The sequence below is a fragment of the Ursus americanus genome, chromosome 9 (genome assembly GCF_024610735.1).
Source record: "Ursus americanus isolate L20-20 chromosome 9, mUrsAme1.1.p, whole genome shotgun sequence".
Taxonomy (NCBI): domain Eukaryota; kingdom Metazoa; phylum Chordata; class Mammalia; order Carnivora; family Ursidae; genus Ursus; species Ursus americanus.
In genome coordinates this window covers 60647828-60669992 of record NC_142135.1, presented here as the reverse complement: position 1 = coordinate 60669992, position 22165 = coordinate 60647828, and the positions used below count along the sequence as shown (strand labels likewise).

Genomic DNA, 22165 nt, shown 5'->3' with positions numbered 1-22165 from the left:
CCACCAAGACACCGTTTCTGGGTTTGTCCCAATTAAAATGTTTTTGGGCAGTTTGCCACCACTCCTGTCTCTAAGAATATTTTTGAGGAAGAGGAGTCTACACATAAACAGACATCATCAAAACTGAACCATTCCGGTGGCCATGAAAATGCACCAGTTCTGTGGAAAGTATGACACAAATGCCTAGTTTCTGTGCTCTGAACCTACCACCGCACTCGCTGCTCCAAGCCAAATACTGGGATACACCGCAGGCCCGTGCCTGTAAGGGATACTGGGGAAGGCCCGTGCTTGAGGGAAGCAGGGCTTCCCAGATGGACAGCTTTGGTCTGGCCAAAATCTTTGTAGAACTGCCCGGCAGAGTGAGACTCTGTTTGCCCCGGCTCTTTCCCTCTCTCTTTCCAGGGCTTCTTCCCCCTTCCCTCTTTTTTTTTTCTTCACAGACCTTGACTTTTACTACAGTAAATCTCCTACATGTCCAGTCCTGTCTGCTTTTATGAGGACTCAGGTTCATGCAGCTATTGTCCTCAGTTAGATTATATTATCTTGACTTTTTTATCACTGTCTCAGTGATCATCAAATCTATTCCTCTCGAGTCAAGGGGTAGAAAGCCCAGTAGCAAGGGAGTCACCTAGCCTTTTGCTCCAACATCCTATTTCTGGGTTTCATCCTCAAGGTTGCCTCATGGTACAAAATGGCTGCTAGAGCTCCAGTCACCCCACCTGCTCCGGGCAGCAGGAAAAAGTAATGGCAGAAGGACAAAAGTGGTATTCCTTCCAATGTTCTAGCTCCCTCTAAAAGCCTTCTTAGAAGTTCCACACAACTTTCCTCTTTGTTTCATTGTCTCAGGCATAATCACATAAATCACATAAACCTAGCAGCAAGGGGGGCTACAAAAGCTAAAATGCTATGAACGTTGACATCCAGATTAACATTGGATGTTGTATTGCTAAAGATAAATGAAAGAATGGATATTTGTGGCAACTCTTAGTCTCCTCTACCCTGCTTTTCTCTCCATTTTATGTAGACGTTAAAAAACAGGATGTCTGAATTTCCAAGAGAAATCTGAGAGAAGGAGGTGACCGTCTTGTCCAGGGTAGTAAGAGCCTGACCCTATGTTCCCTTCCTTCTTGAGTTCTTCATGGGCCTAGACTCAGGATGTCAGGACATAAATGAAAGTCTTTAATCATCTTGACCAGACACAAGTATACATTCTGCATGTGTTCAAAATTGCAGTGTAGCAGTTGAAAATAAACAGGTGTCAGGGAACAATTAAAACCAGATCCCAGCTGTTTTGCTCACAATGGTGTCAACTAATGGTCAGGCAATTAAGCCTTTCTGCTAGTAAATGCTCAATAAACGTTAGTTAGCTGTTGGCTTGATATTTTTGCATGAAGTAAGGACTGCATGCTTTAAAAATGGGGTGGGGCATAAAATAAAACTACCCTAAAATGTCTTTGGCTTTTAGCCTAACTCATCCTAACCTCCATACCCTTTATTCTATTTTTTCCCTAGATTTGTTCTAACACTCTGTGTGTGTGTGTGTTTCTATGTGTGTGTGTGTTTCTATGAGCCTTTTTTCTATCTTTTGTTTTCTCCCTCTAACACTTTCCCTGATTTCTAGAATGTTCACTAGGTCCCCTTTCAAAGCTCCCCAACACTGCCTGCGTTCCTAGGTTCCAACTGGCACGTCACACCTGATGCCATAATGTGGCAGCACAGACTCACGCAGCCTGCAGGCCTCCCTGCAATCTACAGATTTAGAATAGATCAGCAAATGGTGTTTGGTAAGCACCTAGTCCCTGCATATTTTTAATAATTTCCACACTCCAAGACCAGAATGCATATTTTCAGCCAATTAATTCGGATGGTGTAAACACATAGCAGTGCTTAGGTAATTTGAACTTAATACTAGATCAGTTAATGAAGAGATTAGAAAATCTCTGCATTTAAGCAGCAAAAGCTTCCTGCAAAATCACAGGAGGTAATCTTAATCATCTCCAGGCTTGTTGTGGACTCCAACACAATACGGTCTCGCAAAATGCTATGTTCCTTTGGATATCTGTGGCTAAAACATTTCTTAAATTTCTTGTCTATAAATACATACTTTATCTTTCTCTACTGCTAAACCCTGCTGACAATCACTTGCCCACGCATGACTTTATCAATTTAAAAGATTTTTTTTAGTCTTTTTCTTTCATAAGGAAATTATATTGGAAATAAATAATACAGTATTATTGCTTTTGCCCACCTATGAAATTGAAATAATTTCTCATCCAGAGCTAGCTCTCTGGGATCCTATACTTCTTATCTTTGTGGCCTATGACAAATTGTTTGACGCAGTCACCTCATTTGTCAAGAAGAGCTCATAACGTCTACCTGCTAGGATTGTTGTCAAGATCAGAGACAATGAATTTGAAGCACTAAGCCCAGAGCCTCCTATTTAAGGGGCACTCAATAAAAGGGAGCAACAGTGGTAATGATGACAATTGATAATGGGAATGGTGATTATAAAGAGATTGTGGAAATGAAGAAGATGAAGGGAATGGGGAAGAACGTATTATTTTTTTATTACTCTTCTAACAAATTGCGACAAGGTTGGTGGCCAGAAGTTTGTGGGCTTGGTTGGTTTCTTTGCTTCATGCCTCACATGTTAGCAGGGCTGTGTTCTTTCTAGAGGCTTGCAGGAGAATCTGTTTCCTTGCCTTTACAAACTTCTAGAGACCACCTGCATACCTTAGCTCGTGGCTTTCTCCCTTCATCTGCAAAGCCGGCAATGGTACCCTTCTGGGGTTTCAAATGTCTCGTTTCTCCTTTTCTATCTCATCTCTCAGACTTACTCTTCTGCCCTTCTTTTACATTTTTAAAGGCCCGTGTGATGGATAACATTGGGTCCACCCAATAAGCTCTGTATCTTAAGGTTTATAACTTTAATTCCATCTGCAAAGATGCTTTGGCCTTATAAGGTAACAATTGCAGATTCTAAGGATTTGAGTATGGACATCTTCAGGTGGCATTGTTCTGCCTACATAGGGGGAAAGTAAAATGTTGACCATAATCGGAATAATAAATTCAGATACTAGCTTCTAAAGAATATAGCCTTTGTCAGTGTTTAAAGGGAAATAAAAGCTTACATGATAAAGTCAGCTTGGTATAGTGGGAAGAGCACCGAACTTGGTTCCATTTCTACAATCTCATGCCAGTCATTAAACAGTTTTAGATTTCTGGTTACTCATTTATCAAATGAGAAAGTCAGTTTAATGATATAAACATTGTTTTCAGTTATAAAATTCTATCATTTAGTTAGAATACATTTAACAGCCAAGCAAGACTCTCCTGAATCTTGCCATGGAACACATGGCGCTGTCTCATCAAAACTAAAGAGGGTTGTAGGATTGCACCTTGTGGCCCATGGCTCATGTAGAGAATTATCATAAGGATGAAGCCCAGGTTTGTTTTTTAAGGGATTAGAATCCCACTGAAAGACAAGCATGTGTTGTCAGTTTCTTAGCTTCTAATTCTCCTGCTGCGGTCCATCCTCCCTTTGAAAGAGCAGGCAAGCCATGCTACACAGCTAGGCGGGAGCAGACAAGAGCCATGATACACACAAATCTACTTCTAGGTACAGGAATGCATTAACACCTGAAAAAGATAAACGCAAATCCCCTCAGGCAATTCTTGAGCATCAAAGTGTCCCTTGTCATGTCTCACTCGTGAGGCTGAGAAGCCGGCGAGTCCCACGCTCAGTCTTCTTGGCCTCCCGCCACTATGGAGCACCTCATCCCGGGCCCCGACTAAGTCCTTCTCGCCTCCAACCAGGTGGTCGCTAGCAGTGCTGTCCAGATGAAGGACGATATGACAAGATGTTTAAGAGGAATGGAGAAATCTTTCTCCTCTGTGTTGGAGAGCCTGGAGACACAGTACAGTTTGCAGAATATATTCAGCAAAATGAGCCCTTTTATAAAGGGCAAAATCATTATGAATGGTCTCCCACAGCAGCAGCTAATTTCCCACGCCGACACGTGACTATCTTCGGAGTCGGACGCCATATCATGTTAACCTCCTCCTGGCCGGCTACGATGAGCACGAGGGCCCAGCTCTCTACTACATGGACTACCTGGCAGTATTGGCCAAGGCCCCTTTTGCAGCCAGCCCATGGCTATGGTGCCTTTTTGACTCTCAGTATTCTGGATCGGTACTACACACCCACTATCTCTTGCGAGAGAGCAGTGGAACTTTTTAGGAAATATCCGGAGGAGCTCAAGAAATGCTTCATCTTCAATCTACGAATCTTCAGTGTTTGAATCATTGACAAAAATGGCAGACCAGGACATTTCCTTCCCTAACAGGACTCTTAACCTCATGCTCTCCCTCCCACTTGCCAGGGAACTTTTTTTTTTTTTGATGGGCTCCTTCATCTTTTTCTATTCTTTTGATGTTCATTCTTGATAGATGGTTAATTCACAATGAAGCTGAATCTGAGGGGCGCCTGGGTGGCGCAGTCGTTAAGCGTCTGCCTTCGGTTCAGGGCGTGATCCCGGCGTTCTGGGATCGAGCCCCACATCAGGCTCCTCTGCTAGGAGCCTGCTTCTTCCTCTCCCACTCCCCCTGCTTGTGTTCCCTCTCTCGAAGGCTGTCTCTGTTAAATAAATAAATAAATAAATAAATAAATAAATAAATAAATCTAAAAAAAAAAAAAGAATCCCAGAGTCAAGTAAAATCCCAAAGACAAGTAAAAATAAATAAGTGATGTAAGAGGTAGCTGCGATCATAATAACTTCTACACAATCAGAGATGGTTCATGAAGAGAGCCAAGGAAACAGAGACTGTGAGGGAAGCTTCAAAAAAGTACTCATATATAAGCCGGTTTTTATTTTGCCAGGTAGACAGAATAGGAAAGAGTATTTCACGCAAAATGAACAATATGCACACAAAGCAGAGAAAGAACCCGTATGTGTTTAAAAATTCCTTCTTTGTGAAATACCAGTGTACATTCATTTATTTCTTTACCTTTTTTTTTTTTTTTTTTGACATTCACAAGAAGTTATGTTCCAGTATAGGCAAATTGCTAGAATTTCATGTTTCTTCTACTGGTTATAATTCCAAAAAGAGAGAACCAAAGTTTGAAAAATGATAAATTATGTGGTAGAGGAGTAGAGATTTTACATGAAAACTTAGGATATATAAAAGAAAATAAGAAAAAGTCTTGCACTTAAGTCCAACGGCTTATATGGGGTTAGGAGGTAGCTGTTTAAGCAAGCTGATAGAGGCAAAGCCCAGGGAGATTAGAAGTGGTGCAAGGAATGAAAAATGGGAAATGGAGAGATATATGAGCACTCCAGAATCACAAAATCTGAAAACCATTGAACATTTATATATAGGACTCGACACAGAAAAAAAATATGTTTTAATATGTGTATTGTCAACTAATGAATCATCGAGCCTTACATCGAAAACCGGGGATGTACTGTATGGTGACTAACATAATATAATAAAAAATCATTATTAAAAAAAAATAATAATAATATGTGTATTGTTTGCAAAAGAAAAATTTATAAGCATCTCATTAAAGGTATTAAAGAAAGATTTTTTTTTTTAAACAGTTGCATACGTTTTTATTTTTTTTTTAAAGATTTCATTTATTTATTCAACAGAGATAGAGACAGCCAGTGAGAGAGGGAACACAAGCAGGGGGAGTGGGAGAGGAAGAAGCAGGCTCATAACGGAGGAGCCTGATGTGGGACTCGATCCCAGAACGCCAGGATCACGCCCTGAGCCGAAGGCAGGCGCTTAACCGCTGTGCCACCCAGGCGCCCCTAAAGAAAGATTTTTTTAAATCTCTAATGAATAAAGGATGATAAGTAGAGCAATTCCCATCATTAATAATTTAAGTTTTATCATTAATACTACTTTTATTTAGTTTTTTGTCTCTATAGCAGTAAATGTTATTAGAAAGGAGAGCTTACATTCTATTTTTATTTATTTTATTTTATTTTATTTTTTGCGAAGGTGCTGCGAGCTTGTTCTTTGCTTAGGTGGATATAAAAATCTACCTCGGAGCAGATTTTCTTTGTTTCTTCCCCAACTCTTGAATGTTCCCTCTTGGTTATGACAATTTGAATAGTGTTTCCGGATCATTTATGGCTTAGTGGAGACCACCTCTTCCAACACCTTTAAATCTACAGGCTTGATAATGGGAAGGGGAATTAGACAAATCTTAATAACACTCAAACAACATTCTAGAAGAAAAAGATTAAGACCTGGAACACCTATTCTTTGATAGTTCCATATTACCCTGGACTTTCCACCACAGTGGTTCTCATGGTCTGATCTAAGGTTTGCTGGCAAGAAAGACAATCAAAAGCTCCATAGTGAAATTCACCATAAGGTTGGGTAAATACAGTTCATATATGTACCAAAGATTGGAGAAGAGCTAGTTTTGCCACAGCCTGTGACAAAGCCCTTCTAATACAACAGCCACACTTTGTGAGCGGTGATTATATATAAGTGTATATTTTTCAAAAAGCTGTGATGTTAGGAGCTTACGGATTGAGGCCCACTGCAGCCACGCAGGTGCCCAGACTGGTAAGGTCAGCCCCAGAGCAGGAATGCATCAAACCGTGTAAGACCAAATTTTCATCTGGCATACGTCAAGAGAATCAGACCAAATCAGAGATTTGGGTGTGGGTGGTTTTGTAGGATTTCCATGTATGGGGACAGTGAAGGAAGTGAGATCAGACAGAGAGGGGAAATGAAATGTGATAGAATCTCAACAAAGGCCTGGACCAAATCCACATGGCGCTCTGGAGCTGGAGCCCTTCAGTGTTGTCCCATAGAGCCAAAGAGATTGGACCTTCCCTGGATATGGGCTCCTTGCTGAGGAGGCAAGGAGCCCTGGGAGGAAGGCAAGGATTTGGTGTGAGCCCTCCAGTGAGGTGCCTGGGGCCATTCCCACAGGATGACTTGGGTGACAGCCATCAGCGTCCCATGCTCCCTGCAGCTGGCGAATGAAGTGTCAGTCGGGAAGAGCTGAGCTGGCCAGTGCCCTTACAACAGCCACTGCAAACAGCTACCAAGACCTGGGCCTCATGAGCAGATGGCCCAGTCCTCTCTTATCTGGAAAATGTCAGGAGATAAAATCAATAAATCGTATAATCAGGATAGATGCATTTTCTTATTTTATTACTAACAAATATGTGGGAGTTCGGAGAGATAAGAAGTAGTGTTCCATGAGATGACCCACTGGTTTGTTCTCTATAGTTCTAATAAGGCCTAAAAGTTAAAAGAACTTTTTGTAATTTTGTTTATTTATTTTAAAGCTTTTATTTATTTATTTGAGAGAGAAAATGAGAGCGCACTCAAGTGGAGGTAGGAGCAGAGGGAGAGGGACAAGCAGACTCCACGCTGAGCACAGAGTCCAGAACCCAACGCCAGGCTCTAACTCAAGACCCTGAGATCGTGACCTGAGCCAAAATCAAGAGTCTGACGCTCAAGCAACTGAACCACCCAGCGGCCCCAACTTTCTGTAATCTTAAATGATACCTCTTCAGTCATGAAACATTGACTGTAAACCATGATTTTTTCGTAAAATTCTATTTTCATGATTCTTTTCTCTGTTCACTGGCCCTGTGCCTCCTCTCCACTACCTTTCTTCTTTTTATTCCACTCAAGGCAGCTGAGCCTTGCCCCTTGTCTCAGTCCGATCATACATTTAGGGCTTGCAATCACATTTTACAAATCATCACTCATTTCCCATGTCACTCTTTACTCTGGTGCCTCCTTTTTGAAAAAGCTAAAGGTATGAGCCCAACACAACAATCATCTCAAGTGTCAGGTAGAGATTTACGCGAAGCCACATGGCACTGCCAAACAAAGACAAAGCAAGTAGACAGGTGGAAATGGTGCCAGTGAGTGGACGGGATGCCATATTGGGAGCTCTGATTGGAACGGGAAGCTGTGAAGCCGTGGTAAAGTCCTTCCTGAAGTCCCTGGTCGCTAGACCAAGTAATGTACCACAAAAATGACCGAGATGGTAGAAATTTTAGTAAATAGGGGCGCCTGGGTGGCACAGCGGTTAAGCATCTGCCTTCGGCTCAGGGCGTGATCCCGGCGTTGTGGGATCGAGCCCCACATCAGGCTCTTCCGCTATGAGCCTGCTTCTTCCTCTCCCACTCCCCCTGCTTGTGTTCCCTCTCTCGCTGGCTGTCTCTATCTGTGTTAAATAAATAAATAAAATCTTTAAAAAAAAAAAAAAAAGAAATTTTAGTAAATAAACATTGGAAAGTAAGGTTGGGTAAATAGGCATTATAAACTTTTATAAACTTACAACTACGTAGCTCCCTGCATTCTTCTACACTGGAAACCAAGGACCAAATGAAGATTCTGTTCTATTTCCTAGCATCTCAGCTCCTTATAAGTTGCCCTGCATCTCATAGAATGGTAATAGCTTCCTGCTTAACTATGAAAACAAATCCCCAATTCAAAACTGAGAACACACTCACTTCATATCCAACGTTTAAATACAGAGCATAATTTTATCCAAGCTTATTTTTATAAACACAAATATGCACAGAAAAGCATTTTGAACTAAATTAATTTATAATGTAAACTCTACAGTATATTTAGCACGCTTAATCAACTGAGCTGAATTCATTCTAGGAGGAAGAGATACAGTACCTAGCTTTGATAGGCAACATATGTCAGGATATTTTTTATGATAGTATTTTCATGAAGCCCAAGTATGAATTACTAATCTATTTGCCTTGGAGGGAAATGTATGAATAGCTGAGAATGTTATAAGAGTTGACAGGGCTCTGGTCTAAGCATACTTATCATATAAAGAACAAGATGGAAATAATTCTACAGTGGAAGATCTGCTTTGTGTTAGGTAGTTACACGAATTCCTTCTATGCTTTATATATCAGTCCTTAATTACCATGCTGGATTCCTGGCAACCAAACTTTTTTGTCTTTTTTATATTATCTAAAACAAGAGTTATATGGTGAACTTTTTCATTTTTAACGTACTACATAAGTGTAATTTAGCAAAGCTAATCTGACCAGTCCTATTTTTCCTACAATGTTCTTTTTATCGTGTCTTTCTTTCTACTAACCAAGAATCTTTTCAAGTTTAAAATCCATCTTTCTAAGAGTTAAACAATTAATACCATTTTAGTAACATACACACACACACTTCCTTAGGTATTTTTATCCAGAAATATTTTGTTTTCTAATTGGATCAATGTTCAGTAATATGAAATCTCCCTAGTAACCATGAAAAAAAAGAAACAGATTTAAGAACATTATATCAATTTAGACTAAGAAAGGATATTTATTTCACAGTGTGGTGCCCAACACATAACTTTATTTTGTTATAGGATGAGTATGGGTAAAATGTATAGTCTCTTTAGAGGGGAAAACTCACAACCTCTCTAAAATTATTTTTTTGGTTTCGGAATTACAGGAAATAACTACTTTAAAGAGAACAACCAATGAAATCAGAGTTGCCCTTAGACCCAGGCGAGAGGGGCAAGAGTGTTTCAGAAGTCTCTGAATATCACAAACCCCAGCACAAAATAAATTTATTAAAGGGCACATGCTCGTCTCTGTCACTCGCAAACCAATGCTCAGAGCAACCCCTAACCAGCGCTATTCAGATGTCTAACAAACAGCTCAAAGGTATAGTGGGAACCTGGTTTGTATCATGTGCCGATTCCCAAGGTATAAATACTCCCATTAATGGCAGGTTTCAGACTCCCAAAGTGATATCACTGACCACAGAATTGGGAAAGGTGCCATGAATGGATTTTCTCAAGCCCATATGAGCTGGTTCCAGCACACCACTGACTGCAACTCTGATGTGTTAGAGAGAGACCTTGATTTGGAGTATGGGCAAGATTTAAAAGGTAGAAACTTTCAGGTGTGAAAAAGCACAAATTAATTAGCTTGTCAAATCCTTCCTCTCTGATTGCTTGAATGCAATAGATTCTTGCATAAGAAAATTTCGTAATTTGAGCAAAAATGACAAATTCATTTCAAAATGTTCCAGTAAAAAAAAATTTTAATTAATGACTTTGCTAAAAGAAAAAATAAATATTATGCATTAAGTTCATAATAATTTATAAATTGTGTATGTTTTCATGTGACCACTCATCCAAATTTTACTAGCCCGTTATCAGAACATTTAAGCAAGCACAAGCATAAATCAGTCATCTTTGATATTTGCCAATTTTCAGTTATATTAATAATGTAACTTCACACATATATGTTATTTGTTATATTAAGTCCTGTTTGTCAAGATAGAAGGCTAGGATATGTTTTACTTAACAGGTTAATGTTTGATTTATAGCTTTAAATATTTGGACATTACTAATTAATTGACCGTTACTTAGGAAATTGCTTTTCAATGTTAGCACATTCAATATTATACTCGTTATGCAAAAGTTAATCGTTTTGGAAAAACATTTTTTTAAATTTGTCAAGTATTGTGGAAATATGGATGGAATATTGTTATGAACAATACATTCATATTGTGAATATGGAATATTTTTTGCAATTCAGGTTGGAATTTTTAAAGCAAGTTTTCTTTTTCCACACAATAATCAAGCATGGTGTTTCACTATAAATGCAGCCATTTAAGCATTTACATGCAGAACATTTTGATATCTGGAAATAGATTAAAGACTTTGAAGTCCATTAGCAATATTTTCATTTCCTTCAAAGATTTTCTGAAAGCCCAACACTTCTCTTCTGAAAATTTTTTTGCCCAAAGACTAGGGATTTCCTTAATTAAACCTAAGTCATTCATCTTTGTGCTACAAAACTTGAAATAAGTAACTAAACCTCCCTGAGTCTTAAATACCTTATCTGAATACAGAAAGTAAGGATAGGACATATGTATCATACCTACATTGTGATTTTTGGTGTTTTGTGAGACGACATGTTGCAGAACCCAGCACAAGCTAGACCTTCACTAAATGTGGCCTTCCCCTCTCTGGTTACTATTTAATTAGATTTCGATCCATGAAAGACAGAGACTATGCCTCATTCATTTTTGAATCTCTAACTCCAAGCTTAGGGCCTGATACATTTCCCAGTGTTGGACAATGTCAGCACCTTAAACGTAAATTTGTTATGTTGTATGTTTGGGTTGTGGAACCTGAGACATCAGCCTGCATGGAGGCAGAGTAAGTGTTTACCTAAGTGATGTGAAGTGATTTGAAGCAATCCAGTTATTTAAAAATCCCCCATTCCACAACATCTCACATTCTATCATTAGAATTTAATTACCTTGAGGGGCGCCAGGGTGGCTCAGTCCGTTAAGCATTCAATTCTTGATTTTGGCTCAGGTCGGGATCTCAGGGTTGCAAGATCAAGCACCCCCCCCCCCAAGTCAGCTCCCTGCTCAGCAGGGAGTCTGCTTCTCTCCCCCTGCCTCACTCCCCTCACCGCCCCCTCCCATGCATGCACTCTGCAGGCTTTATTCTCTCCCTCTCTTTAAAAAAAAAGAATTTAATTACTTTGAGATTTCCTTGTTCTGGTCTTCCTTGAATATACAAATAATCCGAAGCACTTAAAAAAATTCATTGTCTGTAGGGATATAGGGGTAGTACCCTGAGGCTGGTAGAGAACTAAAGCTGAGGTAAAAAAGAGATTTTTCTAACATTCTGCAAGAACTGGCTCTAGGTACTTAACAGCGTGATTGACTAGTTTATCATTCAGAACTTTCACGGATGGTAACAATGAAACAAAATAAAAGAGACATTACACTTTGGAAGTCTCAGTATTTACCAGCCTCTCAAACCAAAACTATTCTTTTGTGCCCTTTATTTTCGTAACCACGGTGCAACCACTATATACTGTTCCCTCCTTCCAGAGTGGTGACAAGAGTTCAAGGAAATAACTCTCCCTCCTCACTCATCACTCACTCTCATCCTGGATAGAAATACAAAATCAAACAGGAAGGCGAAAAATAAAAAATATAGAATATCTGCCAGGATCTGGACAATCGCAAAAGTGAAGCGGAATAAATGAAGTAAATGCAAAGTTTCTTTGTCTTGGTGAGGAAGAGGGGGGCGGAGTGGAGAGCAAGGAAGTGGTGGAGTGGGAGAGTTATGTCCATTAGACACATACGGTACAGAAAGGGAAAAGATGTTTAAGATCAGTTAATTTAAACTCAGAGTGTCCTAGCTTCTTTGTTTTTTAAGCTATTGTTGATGTTGTTTATCAAGCTATTTAAAGGAAAGTCATTAAAGAGAGTCTTTGGTTTACTCTGAACAACAAGCAGCAAACTTCTGGCAAGGAAGGAGCCTATTAATGTTGTCTGAAGGGTAAGTGTCTTGAAATGGGACCGTGCTGAGTCCTCTGAATGGAGCCACCCTCTGGTACGAAAGCATGGCGTCAGCCATCTAGCTTGTGACTGTTCCGTACACACAGCCCATTTATCAGTTTAGTGTCTGCCCAGGGAACTATCGTCTTTGTTTTGCTTCCCTGTTACAGCCTAATTTAAAGAAATTATTTCATGCCCCCAGGTACAGAAAACTTCTAAAAAATCTCTCTCTGGGGGTGACTAAGAACAGAAATGTAGAGCTCGGTGACATACTTAGTCTGGATTTTCTTGTTGACTCGTAAGAACGGAAAATCTAGAATGGCAGTTAGGAAATTTTCGGAGGTGGTGTTGAAATTACTTATCGTAAAATATTAGATAAAATTACAAGTTTTGAGTAGTGAGTTTAGGATTCTCAATGCATTTCCATACACACTGCCTCATTCAATCTTCACAACGACCCTGTGAGGTATCATGGAATGTTTTATTTTGCAAAGAAGACAGAGATTTGAAGAAATGATTTGTCTAAAGCTTCACGACTAACAGGATTCAACCCTAGCTTCCAAGTTCATCAGTCTATACTCATGATCCTTCATGTGCAAAACCCAAGTAATCTTGTAACTTGGGAGCTCTTGGAAACTTTGTTTTCTGGCTTTCTTTTCCATTTTAGTTATCTGTCTATTTATCTATCTACATATACAGAGAGAGAGAGAGAGCGAGCTCGCACAGGAGATGGGGAGGGGGAGGAGGCAGAGAGAGAATCTGAAGCAGGCTCCACGCCCAGCATGAGGCTCAATCTCATGACCCCGAGATTATGACCTGAACTGAAATCTAGAGTCTGAACACTTAACCACCTGAGCCACCCAGGCGCCCCTTTCTTTTCCATTTTAAAATTCACTTAAAAATCTCTATTCATTATTCCATTAGTCATTCATATTTTCACTTCCCCGTTTTCATACCTCATGATGTTTTCCATCTAAAATAGTTGTCACTATTATCAAAGAATTTTCTGTGGAAACTGTAAACTAGCTGACTGAGAAGGGGTGTGCAATTGTAAGTGCTCTTTTCACAGTTTAGTCTTTGATTTTTTTTCATTACTAAATCTATGGAATTAAACAACGAGCTCACTTTTGACCCTCTTCATCGCCTGAGCAGGGCAGGAAAGCAGTGGCCTTCTGCACAGCCCTCCTGTAGAGAGAACAGGGTGGCCACACTTGCTTGGGGCAGTCCTGGGTCCTTGTAATTAGCAATGGTGCCCTCCTCGCTCTCAAAACTCTCCTAATTTGAACAGTAAATTACTCTCTTAGGAGCAAGCAAAACAAACCACGTTCTGCATAGGCAGAAGATAAGAGAAGGCATTGTATCTCCTTTACAAAATCCCTCAAAGAATTTGCCTTTACAGCGTTCTACCAACCTCCTGGTAAGAAAGATACCACTCATTGATCGGAAGCCATAGAACCAATACGCTAGAATATGCTTGTCTTATTTTGATTAACTGTAACCATGAAGGGAGGGGGTGCCTCTATTACAGGATGGCATGTTTTCCAAAGGTCCTTTATATTTGACTTTGGAGTCCAGCAACAGTTATTCTCCCACTGTTTTTATTTGGTGAGAGTATCCAGATTCTATTCCACAAAAGTCCAGAGTCCAATCACATGTTCATAGCTGTTCTTTGAAAGCTGTTTCATTATTCAGCCTGGGAAACCGCATGTTAAACAAGTTTTTTACATCAATATTTATAAAAGTGTTTAATATTCTAATGCGTATTCTGCCTCTCTTGGGGGGAGAGAGAGAGTTTACATGGAATGTTCACCGATGGACTTGACCGCGGATGACAGTTGGGAAAACAATGGTGTAGGCTTAGATTTTGGACAGTATTAAAATGGTTTTAATCGTTTACAGTATTGGTTTTAATTAAAATGGTTTTAATATTACAGTAATTAATTAATATTTTAATTGATTTTAACTTCCCGATCGCACACCAGCTTAGTGATGAGGAATAACAACAAATTAGGTGGAGGAACAGTATTTTCAACCGAAGCAGGAAATCCACCGTATGAAATCTACATAGAAATTCTTAAGAAATCTTACCAGGAAGAGATGTCATCTGCAGTCACCATATGAAGAATTAATTGCTTAGCTTTGTATTTAAAAAGATGTTCCTCCCAAATTATTCTGACATTAACTCCTATACGTAGTACAGTAATTGGAGGGAAGTATTGAGAAGTGAAATCCCACTGCCTTCCTTTCAAATTCGCAAATGAAACCAGATTCAGAACCAATATAATTCATCTGTACATACGTGCACTTGAGTGTGTGCGTGTGTGTGTGTGTGTGTGTGTGTGTGTGACAACACTGCACTTACTTCAGTTTTGTAGCACTTAGCACACTTTTCTAATTGCTTGTTGCTATTTTGTTGTTTCCAACAAGTCTGGAATAGATTACAACTTTTTTAGCTTGGCATTCCCTCAAACCTACAACAGTGCGTTCCACCAAAGCGCATACATTAGGTGGCTATGCCAAGAATCTAATAAGCATTTTTAGGGCAAATAAGATCACTAATTCTTGTTTGTTTCTCTTTTTAAAATAGTACCCTCTACTGTGGAAGACCACACGAATCCCGAATGAGGGTACATCTCAGTTCTCCTTCTGGTTAGATTCTGTTTGTATTAATTTGGTAAAGGAAGCTTGTCTTTCACAAGTGTTTATCACATTGATACCTCATCTATCACGGTCTTTGCTGTCGTACATCTTATAATAAGGCATTTCGATGCAGTGCTGAATTTCCTGGGTGCCTAGGAAAACGGTGTCTTGTTTCCAAATTAAACTTTAGGGCTACGAAGCTAAGAGAACTTTGTTAACATGGATACTTCTTCAGTTTATGCTAAGTTTTATTTTTCCATGGAGTAATTCAATATATCTTATCCTAAGTGAATTAGAACTCTTCATATTTATATTTTGGATATATTTTCCCTATCCCATTCTTTTTTTGTCCAACATCTTAGTTCTATTTCCATCAGTTATTAAGTTTAACTAGTCAAATTTCAATCTCCTAATTACTACCACATATTATTTTTAGAATGAGGCTAGACATAAATAGATATATAAATAAACAGAAGAACAGGTAAATATCCTTAAATATTTTTCTTATTAAAACATTTTTCCAACCAATTATGCAACTGCCCGTGCTCCTTCTCCTAGATATATGATATCATCTTTTGAAATTTCCTCTAGAAATTTACAAAAGTATAATGACAAATATAAAAAGAAATCTAAATGCGAAACATTTGTGACCATCCCAAATATTTGATCAGGAAAAGAAAACTCTTCTGTCCAGTGTATGCTTAGTTTAGCTTGAAGAGGTTATTTCAAGCTTTGACTTTCAGGGTTTTGTAATTTTCCTAATTAAGTTCCTGCTTACTTAAGATAATAACAATAGCCATGAGAATAGCATTAGAGTTGTGGTGCTTTTTACGTGCCAATTGCATATGTGTATTCTTTCACTTAATTCTGCAAACAAGCTGATGAGATAGATGCTGTTACCATCTTTATTTTACGTATAAGGAAAACGAAGCCAGGAGAATTTAAGGAACTTTCCCAATGTCACCCGACTTGAAAGTTATGGGGCCAGGATTTGACTCTGTGACCCCAAGGCCCATATTCATAACCCTAACAAGTAATATTTTCATATAGATTCCAGTACCTATGGTTATATTTTTAAAACAACCTTTTAAAGAAGGATTTGTTGGGTTTAACTTTTACTATCTCAAAAAAAAAAAAAAAAGATTCTTGTCTCCTAAAAAAATAAATCAAACCATTTAATATCTATAAATTTGAGGGAAATACTTGTTTTAATCAGCAAGACCCTTTTATTAAACAGAGAAACTGAAGTCAATTTTTTTCTTTCCCAATAAAAAAGTAATTAAATTGAAAAATTATCCTTCCATAAAAGATGAAGAAAAAATAACTTGTAAAAACTGTATTAATACATTGTTAAACTGGCTGCTAACAAGATTTTTTTTTTCATTCGGCTGAGAAAAACTGTATTTTTCCATCAAACACTAATGCTAGGTAGGTTTGAATTTCTTTCCTTTGGTGAGAGAATTGAATTAATGTGTTAGAGCCCTAGGGTTTGGCAGTAGGTAGAGGCAATATCATGTTTACACACTAAGCCCTTCAATTTCATTTTGAAAAGGGGGCGGGGGAGTGGGAACCAAGGCACCAAGGCTCCCAGATCTAGAAAACTCCTGCAAATAGAGATAGCCCAGCAAAATCAAATCCATTCATATGAAAACAAAATCCTCTATAATCAAAAGATATTATTTTAAGTCCTCAAAGGTACTATTTTATCAAAGTGCCTCACACCTATATGACCTTCTGCTACAACCCACAGGGGACAGTCGCCTGTGTACAAAAAGCATGGTTTCCCTATTTATTTTTGCATTTGGAATATCGTGTCTGCCAATCTGTTGACTTACGTGTTTTAAACTTGGAAAGGAAATGCCAGAAGTAAAATTTGTCAGACCATAAAATTTAACAATGCTTTCATCAAATTCTGATAGGTCATCAGAATTTATTATGATTATGATTTATTATTTATTATGCAGTTACTTATACTGACGTGCTCATCAATGATTCTTTTGTGGTACTCGAATTTTGAAGTGTAGTGGCAAAGGTGCATGCATTTGACAGTTTTTTTTTTTTAAGATTTTATTTATTTATTCGACAGAGATAGAGACAGCCAGCGAGAGAGGGAACACAAGCAGGGGGAGTGGGAGAGGAAGAAGCAGGCTCATAGCGGAAGAGCCTGATGTGGGGCTCGATCCCATAACGCCGGGATCACGCCCTGAGCCGAAGGCAGGCGCTTAACCGCTGTGCCACCCAGGCACCCCAGCAATTGACAGTTTTAACAGACATTTGACTCTTGAAACTTTCCCACACTTTCTAACTGGGAACCTCAAATCTTTGCCCTCTAAAAGAACTTAAGAGTTCACTGTGTCCTCCTTTTGTACTTGGGAGGAAACTTCCTACTGATAGCCTGAGAGAGCTGTCCGAAGTCAACACTTAGGAAATTGCAGAATCAGGATGGACTCAAAATCCAATCTTCTTTCACTAGGCTGTCTTTCTCTGCCTCTTTTTCCGTTACTGGCTTCTCTCCCTCTGTATATCACCTAACTGAGGCTGGTTTGAATATTCAGTTTCCCAATCTTTTCTTCAAAGATGATTAGATAGGTCTGGGTGTCTGTGTTCACTCCAAACCCATACTCTGCATGTCTTTTTGCACTCGAGTCACACTTGAACAGAGTGCTGTGTTCCAATATATAGAACCTAGCATGTGGAAAACACAGAATATTATTTTTATCCCCCCAAGTCAGCATTCCTTCCCACCACTTTTTACTGCTGATTTTACCAATAGTTCCATAGTCTCTTAAATTCATACATGGAGATCTTAAAAAGTGATGCTGTGTGGGGCACCTGGATGGCTCCGTGGGTTAAGAATCTGACTCTTGATTTTGGCTCAGGTCATGATCTCACAGTCCTGAGATCGAGCCCCACATCAGGCTCCATGCTCAGCATGGAGTCTGTTTGGAATTCTCTCTCTCCATCTCCCTCTGCCCCTTCCCCTTGCTCACACACTCTCTTTTGATAAATAAAAATTTTTTTTTAAAGTGATGCTCTTTGAGGAATTACAGCATGAGTTAAGTTTGCAAAGAGTAGCAAGAGTTTAGTTTTCAAAAAGTTATGTTGCAGATAATGGTGTTGCAATAAAATTGAAAAGTGTTTCCCACAAAAATGATTCCGTAATAAAGTCTTCCCAGGTGTTTTTCATAATGTCTCTCAGGTTCAACCAAAAGGTTGAATTTCTTTTTCCATTCTCAGTCATTAACCTTGACTTTTCAAGCTTTCATGCCTAGCTTATGACAAGTTAGCTATTCTAAATTTCCTTTGGACCAATATCTAACTGGTGAGATACTTATCCTTAAAATCTCTTTCATGTCATCACTTCTTCATTCAAGAACTTCCCTGGGCTACATTTTGCCCATCAGATAAACCTGAATTTTCAAGTTTCTAAGTTAACAACTGCTCCTTCCTTGTTTTTCCAATCCTTCTCTCATTTATCTCTAATGTGACCTCTCTCAGATAGAAATAATAAGAAAGGAAGGACTTCTAGGTGGGAGTTGGGTGAAATTAACAGAAGAGTGAAGACAAAGTATCCTACTAGAAAGAGCATATGGGGGCGTCTGGGTAGCTCAGTCGTTAAGCGTCTGCCTTTGGCTCAGGGCATGATCCCGGCGTTTCGGGATTGAGCCCCGCATCGGGCTCCTCCACTGGGAGCCTGTTTCTTCCTCTCCCACTCCCCCTGCTTGTGTTCCCTCTCTTGCTGGCTGTCTCTCTGTCACGTAAATAAATAAAATCTTTAAAAAAAAAAAAAGAAAAAGAAAGAGCATATGGTTTACAGCCAAACAAAGCTGGGTCTGAACATGTGTGTGTGTGTGTGCTTGCGTGCACACATGTGAAGTCTCCGTAAAATCAGGTTAATAATAACGTTAGCTGTACAAGGTTGCTCTAAGCATTGATATAAATGCTAGGCACATAATAGTCACTCAATAAAAATAACACCTTTTAGATTAACACAGGCATTGAAAACATTCACTTTATACCAGCCACTACATTACATACTTTAAATATAATAGCTCAATTAATCCCTAAAACAACCTTCTAAATTAGCATAGGAAATACTGCTTATTGTTCGCTCGTAGTCACTCTTCCCTCTTTCACTGAGTAAGAACATCCAAACCCCGAGTATTATCTAGGCACATGGATGTCCAGCTTCAAAAAATATTTCCCAGCCTCCCTTGCTGCCAGGTCTGACTATGTGACTAAATTTCAGCCAATGGGTCATAAGAGGAAGTAATGTGAACAACTTCCTGGTCATGTACTTCATAAAGGATGCTCTCTACTTTTTCTCCTACCACCTCCAGTGGGCTGGCTCATAACATAGTTATAGTTGATCAAATGAGGACAACACTCATGATGTTGGCTAAACAGCAAGAGAGCAGAAACCTGCCTCCGTGGGATGATTTTGTGATACCCAACCTGGGCTGCCTGCTACCTCTAGCCTGCTAAATGAGAAAGAAGGAAGCATCATCATCTTAAAGCCACTGTATTTTAGGGAGTCTCTGTTGCAGCACTTAGCCCATGACTCACTAATAAAAGTAGGTAATGTTATTTATCATTATTTTACAATAAGAAATCTGAAACCAATACAAAAAACTTTGGGAAAGAAACAGATAAAGCAGAGTAAATCTGGGTTTCAGAAAAGCAGTCCCGAATCTGTAAGAAAGGAGAACACTGGCTGGGACTTACCCAAGCAGGGCAGATGGAGTCCAGCCTGGCTGTCCAGATACTGAGAAGCTACGGCATGAAGTCAGCACATGGACAGCTCGGTGGGGAAGAATGTTAGAACCACCCCTGAGCTCAAGTTTCCCTCACTGCGTTGCCCACCGAGTGGAGCAACAAGCTTTTTGACATGTTCATATTTAGCTTCCAAGTTATTTTTGAGTATCTGCTGCTGCAACGGTGAGATCCAGTGGGAGGATTTAATAGCACTGTATATCTGGTAGCCAAATTCGGTCCTTACCTCTACTCTGTTTCTGCCAATTTCTCACGTTCCCTTGTCTTCCCTCTGCCAACCTGAGTGCATCAGGTCTCCAGACTCCAGACCTTTCTCAACAAGCCTGTTTTGCTTATATTCAATCCACCAGCAGGAGATTTAGTTCTTTGGTGCATGCATCAACAGGGACTGTAATAGAATTCTAGAAGATTCTCACTCAGAGCCGTCTAACACAAAATAGACTTCATTAGGTCCAAGGAGGCCTGCAGGGACTCTGCAGTAACACTGCATCCTTTAGTTACATCATCTGGGGCAGTTATTTGCTATTCTGTGACTCAGTTTCCCTGTTTGTAAAATCGAGGAGTGTATAGATTCACATGAGGCTTTGTGAAGAATAAATGAATTAAGTAAAAAAACTTAAAACAGTGTATAGCCCACATGAAGTTCTCCATAAATTTTAGCTACTGCTATGATTTATTTATTGAGCCATAACCTAAAGAAATATGGATATATCCTGTATGGAGTAGATAGTCTAATCAGAAGAGACAGATACATGCACAGCTTATGCAGTAATGTGTTATGAGTGTGGGGATTCCATAAAGAGCCTGGGCCATTTTGCATGGCAAGGCCAGTTTTCTTGCAGAAAGGTCATGAAGGACATGATGGACAACAGGTGTTCCTTCCTTCCCAGTAGACATCACTGTGCACTTGGGGTTTCTCCTCTGACTTATTTATGCAAGTATATATATGAGGGCGGGGGTGTAGTAGATAGAACACTCAAGGCAGAGTTTATAAAACTGGCTTCTATTCCGAATTGTGAAGCATACTAACAACCGACTTGGAAAAGTCACTCTTGGGGGTCTGGGTGGCTTAGTTGGTTAGGCGTCTGCCTTTGGCTCAAGTCATGATCCCAGAATCCCAGGATCAAGCCCCGCATCGGGCTCCTTGCTCAGCAGGGAGCCTGCTTCTCCCTCTGCCTGCCACTCCCCCTGCTTGTGCTCTCTCTTTCTGACAAATAAATAAATAAAATCTTTTTTTAAAAAAGAAAAGAAAATGAGAGAAAAGAAAAGAAATAGTCACTCTTTGAGCTTCTCTTTTCACCAGTAAAATAGAGATAGTAATAGCTATTCTGTCTAGTTCACAGTTTTTGTGACATCCGAATAAAGGAAACATGAAAACAGTTGCTAAGCTGTAAGGTACTATTCCAGTAAAAGATGTTAATTATTACCTTTTAAGGTCCATTACATTATCTGTTCCAAAGAGTGCCAGTGTCAGCTGTCTGGCAATGGCTGCCCACAGTGCTGGGTGATAGGAAGCTATATTGGTTCCCTACTGGGAGGGGTACCCTGATCAATGGCAATGGCCCTATTGGCTCAGGCTGGATAAAAGGAGCATATGTTGTCTTGTTTTTACAGACTTTGCTTCATGCAATACCAAGGTCAAGGCAAATAAATGCTTCTGCATGAATGTAACCTTGACAGGGAGCATAGTGTCACCACAACATTAAGTAGCTGACGTTGTCTATGTGTGAAAAATAACTGCTTTCCAATTGTGGTTTGCCAGAAGCCAGTCCAAATTTCCAGGACCCCAGTAAATTTTATTGGTTTTAAGAGGCTGAAGCTTTTCAAAATCTTTCACTATGTGACAAAGTACTGAGTACCCTGGTAATAATGATAGGCTGGGGGAAGGTAAGACATTCTGTAGGGCATTCTTCCACGGTGGCATCATCGTTCCAGTTCATGGGTGGCCGCGGAGAAGGGCAACCAGGCAGGAATCAGTACCACAAGACCCAGGCTGCAGTCAGGGCTGCAAAAGATAGGGCACATGTATCTCTCCAGAAGGTCAGAAAGAGACAAAGTTTTCTCTAGTGGTCAGGAAGCAGGGATTAGTCAGCGGGCCCAAGCAGTGAGCGCAGGGCCAGGCGTGGGGGGACATGGGGACCCTGCGTGAGGGAGCCAAAGCGCCAGCCAGAGTCATGGGAACCCGGAGCTACATAGCTCACGCTATTCTACCACACGGTCTTCTCTGCGGGCTGTCCCGGCAGGAGCGGGTATATAAGAGAAAAGACGAACCTGAATCCTGGGTGAAACCGGGGTAAGTGACCATGACAGGGGTTTGAGAACAGTGTCTGCTGGTAAAAGCAGATATCTCAGGAGGAGTAGAGAGGAACCTAGACCATGGAGAGGTAGGTTCTAATGGATAATTTGCGGTTCTGAAAGTAGAGGCAGT

The 22165-nt window shown here is 39.9% G+C and overlaps 1 pseudogene; it reads left to right on the top strand.

Annotated features, from left to right (window-relative positions):
- Positions 1-3765: 3765 nt before the first annotated feature.
- Positions 3766-4343, top strand: LOC123800483 (proteasome subunit beta type-2 pseudogene; annotated as a pseudogene).
- The last annotated feature ends 17822 nt before the right edge of the window (positions 4344-22165 follow it).